Here is a 7,669-nt window from a genome sequence, read left to right as displayed (position 1 = left end):
TTTTTGTCCAAAATTCAAATTTTACCAAATGAATTTTGAGCGAATTTTAGCTGAATTTCGAGCGGTTATCGCGATAACTGTGATTTTTCAGTAACCGTCCGGGTCCGGTTACCGTTTGCAAAACGATTTTGAAAACCTTGCTCGGCATACATACGTGCACGAGCCCTGGAGGACGTCTCCCACCCCCGGCGAAGTAATATATGAGCTTAGATTATTATATTTGTATAATTTTAAATAAATTTTAAAGCTCTAATCATATGGGAGATATGTTTTTTTAGTTCCATCTTGCTAATGAAAGTGGGTGGTGACTAAATTAAAAGGATTTCTCTCCTCCACCCACTTAGTATGTGTGTGTGAGAGGACTAGAAGAATACACGTGTGCTCGCTTGCCTCGCTGGGGCGGAGGGCGTATGACACCTATGTGAATGGTCTGCCGAAATCGGGTCTAATTGCTTACGCAGGTTTGGCCTTCTTTTTGCAGTTTCTTTCTTTTTGTTACGTGGGCAAATGGATAAATATATGAAAATCGTGTTGGTCAAGACTCCAATCGTGGTGGCGTAACTATATCTGATCATGGTGCATTTTAATCGCGTGACTCTCCTTCTACATATATCTGGCAGGGTCGTATAAAGGAGAGAAGCGAGACACCACAAACAATTAGTGTTTTACAAATTTCTCTCTGTTGTACAATTGTACGTAGTCTACTCCATCTCGCTATGTCGGCGTGCACCGACGAAGAGAACAGGTCTTCGGAACCCGTCGCCATTGGGATCCTGTATCGGGAGAGGACGAATAAGGTTTTTTGGAAGCGCTCGTCGCAACTGTTCACAATCTTCTTCCTCTACATCATCGCGATCTACTTTGACTACTTCGTCTTTGTCATCACCTATTGGATCGATATCACGGTGGCCTCTGTATCGACTACTTCATCTTTATCATCATCTACTGCATCGAGTATAGACACCACGAGGTGCATCTCACGTCGCCATCGGGTATAAGTGTAAATCCTACTCGAGTACCTGGTCGAGTACATCTGCTGGTTGAGTACCTAGTCGAATATCTTGTCGAGGACATGCACTAGTCGAGGCATGTTGAGACTTGTCGAATCCTACTCGAGGCTAGTCGAATTTAGTCGGGGCTAGTTGAAACACAGTCGTTATTGATTATTTGCATATGTTCTTGTTCATTTTATATCAAGAATTAAATTAAAGTAAATCTTAAAGTGCTATTACTTCCAACAATCCAAAAACCTTATTATAGGTACTTTGATTTAACGATGGCTGATTTTGCCGATGCACTGAGGTCGAACAAGTTTACCGATGTGCACTTTAAGAGATGGCAGGTTAAAGCCACTCTGTGGCTTACAACTATAAACTGCTATTGGGTTACATCTGGCAAGACTGAAGAAACTTTTTCCTCTGATGAGGAGAAAAAGTTCGAGGAAGCTAACACACTCTTTGTAGGATGTATTCTTATCGCTCTTGCCGATCATCTCTGTGATGTATACATGCACATAAAGTACCAAAAGGAGTTGTAGGATATACTGAATGCAAAATTTGGTGCGTCAGATACAGATAGTGAATTGTATATCATGGAGCAATATTATAACTACAAGATGGCCGATAATCGATCAGTAGTCGAGCAGGCTCATGAGATTCAGTGCATTGTAAAAGAACTCAAGCTCCTAAAGTGTACCTTACTCGACAAATTTGTGGCTGGGGGCATCATTACCAAATTTCCTCACTCGTGGAAGAATTTGCCATTGCTCTAAAACACGAGAGACAAGAGATCTCTATTGAGAGTTTGATCGTGTCTCTTGATATTGAGAAGAAAGCTCAAGCTAAGGATGTGCATAACAAAGGAGGTGATAGACAATCTAGCGCAAATGTGGTGCAATAGTCCTCTAATGGCAAGTACAAAGTGAAAAATAATAAGGCCAAACAAATCACCAACTTTAAGAAAAAGAATATGAACAAAGATGATAAACCTTGCTTTGTGTGCGATGAGGTTGGCCATTAGGCAAAAGATTGCCTAGACCGCAAAGCAAGAAAGGTTAATCAAGGGAAGAACACCAAGTCTGTAAACATGATCATTGGCAATACTGGAGATAGAACTAGTGGGTATGATAATTTACATATTGTTCTTTCAGTAAATCATTCTACCAGTTGGTGGATTGATATTAAGGTTAATGTACATATGTGTGCTAACAGTTCAATGTTCTCTTCTTATTAGATCGCTAGAGATTCTTCCGTCTTAATGGGAAATAGGTCTCGTGCTCTTGTTCATGATGTTGGCACGGTAGATCTAAAGTTTACTTTGGGAAAGATCGTGCAACTAAGGAACGTGCATCATGTCTCTTCAATAAATAAGAATCTAGTTAGTGACTCCCTTATTTGTAGAGATGGGTTTAATATGGTACTCAAGACCAATAAAGTGGTTCTGTCGAAACATGAACTTTTTATTGGTAAAGGCTATGAGTGTGGAGGCTTGTTCTGCTTTTCTCTTTCTAATTTCTGCAATAAATCTGTGAATCATATTTGTGGAAATATTAATAGAGATGATGCTAGTGTTTGGTACCCACGGTTATGTCACATAAACTTCGGTTGTATAACTCGGCTTTCCAGCTTAAATTTAATTCCAAAATTTTCCATTGTCAAAGGTTCTAAATGTCAAAGTTGTATGCAATCTAAGCAACCTCGTAAGCCTCACAAGGTAGCTGAGGAGAGAAATTCGGTACTATTGGAACTCGTACATTCAGATCTTTGTGAAATGAATGGTGTGTTGACAAAGGGTGGAAAAAATATTTTATAACTTTAATTAATGATGCATCTAGATTTTATTACGTGTATTTGTTAAAATTTAAAGATGAGGCTCTAGACTACTTTAAGATCTATAAGGCAGAAGTTGAAAATCAATTAGAAAGTAAAATCAAAAGATTTAGATTGGATCATGGTGGAGAGTACTTCTTAAGTGATTTTAACTTATTCTGTAAGGAACATGTAATTATTCATGAGAGAATATCTCTCTATTCGCCCCAATCAAATGGGATAGCCGAGAGGAAGAACTGCACCCTGACTGACCTGCTAATGCCATGTTAGACACTACGGGTTTATCTAAGGCATGGTGGGGGAGACCTTGTTGACTTCGTGTCATGTTCTAAATAGAGTTCCTACTAAGAATAAGGAGAAAATCCCATATGAGGAATGAAAAAGGAGAAAATCATCACTTTCTTATTTGTGCACTTGGGGATGCTTGGCGAAACTTAATGTACCAATAACTAAAAAAACGTAAGTTGGTACCTAAGACAGTGGATTGTATCTTTTTGAGATATACTCATCGAAGCATTGCCTATAGATTTTTAGTAGTTAAATCTGAGATACCTGACATACTAGTCGATACAATTATGGAGTCTAGAGATGATACCTTCTTTGAGAACATATTTCCTACGAATGATATACATAACATTTCTAATCAAACCTCTGAGATAATTCATGAACCTATCACACCACTAGAGTATTCTAAGCAACCACTCGATCTAGTTCATTAGGAGGATGACAGTGAGGCTCCGAGAAGGAGTAAGAGACAAAGGACAATAAAATCCTTTGTTGATGATTTTACTGTATACTTTATGGATGACACTCCCAAGTTGATTTCATAAGCTTATACATCTGCAGATGCAGAATACTGGAAGGAGGTTGTTCTTAGCGAGATGGATTCCATTCTAGCCAACGGGACTTGGGAAGTCACAGATCAACCTTATGGTTATAAACCTGTAGGTTGTAAGTGGGTGTTCAAAAAGAAACTTAAGCCTGATAGTACTATCGAAAAGTATAAGACTCAGCTCCTGGCCAAGAGTTATACCTAAAAGGAAGGCGGAGATTTCTTTGATACTTATTCACTTGTTGCTAGACTGACCATGATAAAAATATTACTCTCCTTAGCTGCCTCGTATGGTCTTCTCGTTTATCAGATGGACGTTAAGACAACTTTTCTTAATTGGAGAGTTGGATGAGGAAATCTGTAGGTATCAGCCTAATGGGTTTGTAGCAGAAGGTCAAGAGGACAAGGTATGTAAGTTACTGAAATCTTTGTATGACCTCAAACAAGCCCCTAAGTAATGACATGAGAAGTTCGATAGAACATTAACATCTGTAGGCTTTGTTGTTAATGAAGCTGATAGATGTGCGTATTATCGCCATGGTGGGTGTGGGGGAGTTATTCTGTGTATGTATGTTGATGCATCTTAATTTTTGGAACAAATCTTGATGTGGCTAATGATGTCAATTCAAATATGTCTAGAAATTTTGATATGAAAGATCTAAGAGAAAGTGATGTAATCTTAAACATTAAGTTAATTGGAGGTGAGAATGGAATTATACTTTCAAAATTCCATTATGTGAATAAGATCTTGAGCTGCTTTGGCTACATGGACAGCAAGATCGCTCCAATACCTTATGATCCTAGCTTAATACTTCGAAAGAATAAAAAAATTGCTAGGGATCAACTGAGACACTCCCAAATAATCAGATCACTCATGTATTTAGCTAGTGCTACAGGGCCTGACATCTCATTTGCTATGAGCAAATTGAGCCATTTACTTCTAACTCGGGTGATGATCATTGGCATGCGCTTGATCGAGTTATGCGCTACTTGTTAGGTAATATGAATTTTGGACTTTACTGTATTGGGTACCTATCAATACTTAGTGGTGCTGCTGTTTCATAAAGGTCTTGCAAACAGACAATGCTGACGAGGCAAACTATGGAAGCATAACTCACAACGTTACAGAATGGCTACATGAGCTCTTGATGGATTTGCCAGTGGTCGGAAAGTCAATACTGGTTATTCTTATGAACTGTGATAATCAAACAGTTATTGCCAAAGTGAACAGTTCTAAGGTCAACATGAAATCCTCAATACATGTAAAGAGAAGATTGAAATCTATCAGAAAATTAAGAAACTCCGGAGTGATAGCGTTGCATTATATCCAAACAGCTAAAAATCTGACAGATTAATTATAAAGTGACTATCGTGAAATATGATAGATAATGCATCGAATGAGATGGGTATAGACCCATGTGATTTATAGAGTAGTGGTAACCCAACCTATGTGATCAGAGATCCCATAAATTAGGACCTGAGAAGAACAAGCTATTGGTTAACTGAAGGAGAGTACCACACAACCCACTCGAGTAAAGATGCAAGACTCTCAAAATTTGTAAAGCGGGTTGGCTATTGCCTTAATGTGTTTTGTCAGCTTTAATTAGTGAAGATGCTATCCTACAGGGCATTCTTGAAAGAACACACCTATATAAGCCTGACTGTTGGTCACAGTCTATGAAACTTAGGTAATCTCTAATAAACTCATGAAAAGATCATAGAGTATGACTTATATACTCCAACCGCGGGGTAGCCTACTGACAACCTAGTATCAGTTATGACTTCAAGTGAAACTTGTTTGCACAAGATATGCAATTCAAGGTTTAGTCCATTGTCCAAATTGTGAATGAGTGTAGCTTGATATTCTAGTTGGATGTTTAACTTAACAGTCTTCACTGAAACACTAGTATATCAAACAGTATCGAGAAAAAGTCAAATCTCCGTGGGACTTTGAGATCTTGTGAGGGATTGCTAGAATATATGGGCTTAGCCCATTATATTTCTATAATTCGAAATAAATCTGAAAGGCCCAACCTTGTGAGGGAGGTGTGTATTCTTTAGTCTCACCTTGCTAATGGAAGTGGATGGAGACTAACTTAAAAGGGTCTCTCTCTCCTCCACCCACTTAGCATGTGTGGATGAGAGGACTAAAAGAATACATGCGTGCACTCGCTCGCCTCGCCGGGCTGGGGCCGAGGCGAAGGGTGCATGGCACATGCGTAAATGGTCTGCAGAAATCAGGTCCAATTGCTTATGTAGGTTTGGCCTTCTTTTTGCGGTTTCTTTCTTTTTTGCTGCATGGGTAAACGGATAAATATATAAAAATTATGTTGGTTAAGACTCCGACCGTGGCGGCGTAACCGTCTTCGATCGTGGCACATCTCAACCGTGTGACTCTCCCTCTATATATATCTGTCAGCCGCCACACAAAGGAGAGAAACGAGACACCACACGTAATTAGGGTTTTGCCAATTTTTCTCTGCTGTGCCTTCGCACATAGTCTACTCCATTCTACTGCGTTGGCGTGCACCAACGAATGAGAGAGCAGGTCTCTAGAACTCGTCGCCCTTAGAATCCTGCACCGGGAGAGGGCGAATAAGGTTTTTGGAAGTGCTCGCCACGACTGCTCACGATCGACTTCCTCTACATCATCACGATCTACTTCGACTACTTTGTCTTTGTCATTGCCTACTGGATCAACATTACGGTGGTCTCTGCATCGACTACTTCATCTTCATCATCATCATTGCATTGAGCATTGACACCACGAGAGCGTTTGCATCTCACGTCGCCATCAGGTACATATGTAAATCCTACTCGAATATCTAGTCGAGTATATCTGTTGGTCGAGTATCTAGTCGAATATCTTGTCGAGGACATGCACTTGTCGAGGCGTGTTGAGACTTATCAAATCCTACTCGAGGCTAGTCGAATTTAGTTAGGGGTAGTCGGAACACAGTCATTATTGATTATTTGCATCCGTTCTTTTTCATTTTATATCAAAAATTAAATTAAATTAAATCTGAAAGTGCTATTACTTCCAACAGTCTATAGGTCCAAGATGACAGGGACTGGGGACCCGTCGCTAGGGCTAGTTAGGGGGCGCTTTGCTGAGTCGGGCGACAGGGAGTGGAAGGGAAGTGGACGCGAAGGACATTGGATGGGCTGGTTCAAAGCTTCAAAATGCGTGCTAAAAGCCTAAAAGAATCCCACACTACTTAAGGAATAGTCATCAGAGATGGCTCAAAAAGATCATCAGTGGTGGTTTTTAACCGGCACTAATTACTCGACACCGATTATATAACCCGCACTTATAATCAGTATCAGTGTTGTTTCCCTGTTAGAAACTAGCAATGATACTAGCACTATCAGTACCGGTTCCGAATACCAACCGACACTCTACATATTACATGGCTAAAAAAGCTCATTTTAGAAATAAAAATGATTTCAGCACATATGCAGCTTGCTCACATCATTTGCATTATTCGATACACATATTTGCATGATACAATATTTTCCAAATGATTCAATAAAAAGCAGATAGACAGAATATGTGTCACTCGCCAACTTAAGATAGACCTACATCATCAAGCTTACAGTTCAAGGTGTTTCGAAATGAACTGAGAAGGTACTACATGACCAAAATTAAGAAGATCGACTGCTCCACATCCAACTGTTCGGTCGACTCCTCCAGCTCTAGTATCTTACAATAACGCAATCTCACCCCAATTAGAAACAACAACAACTAGCCATGAACCAATCGGAAACCCACCGATGCCCATCCACCTGCATGCACTTGGCCATGAGCTCCCATCGGTTGCCGCAGTTGCCGGTGCCTACACGAACCTTATGCGTGTTCAGCGACGCGAGGCACCCGAGAACCTCCTCGTACTTCGCTAACCCTGTCGCCACACCTGCACCCACCCCGCACCATCGCATCACCAACAAAGAGCAACAAGGGCTTAACCAAATGACTTCAACTAGCTTACCTACTTGCGCGGTGCTGACC

Source organism: Phragmites australis, chromosome 1 (assembly GCF_958298935.1).
Source record: "Phragmites australis chromosome 1, lpPhrAust1.1, whole genome shotgun sequence".
Taxonomy (NCBI): Eukaryota; Viridiplantae; Streptophyta; class Magnoliopsida; order Poales; family Poaceae; genus Phragmites; species Phragmites australis.
This window is presented reverse-complemented; position numbering follows the sequence as displayed.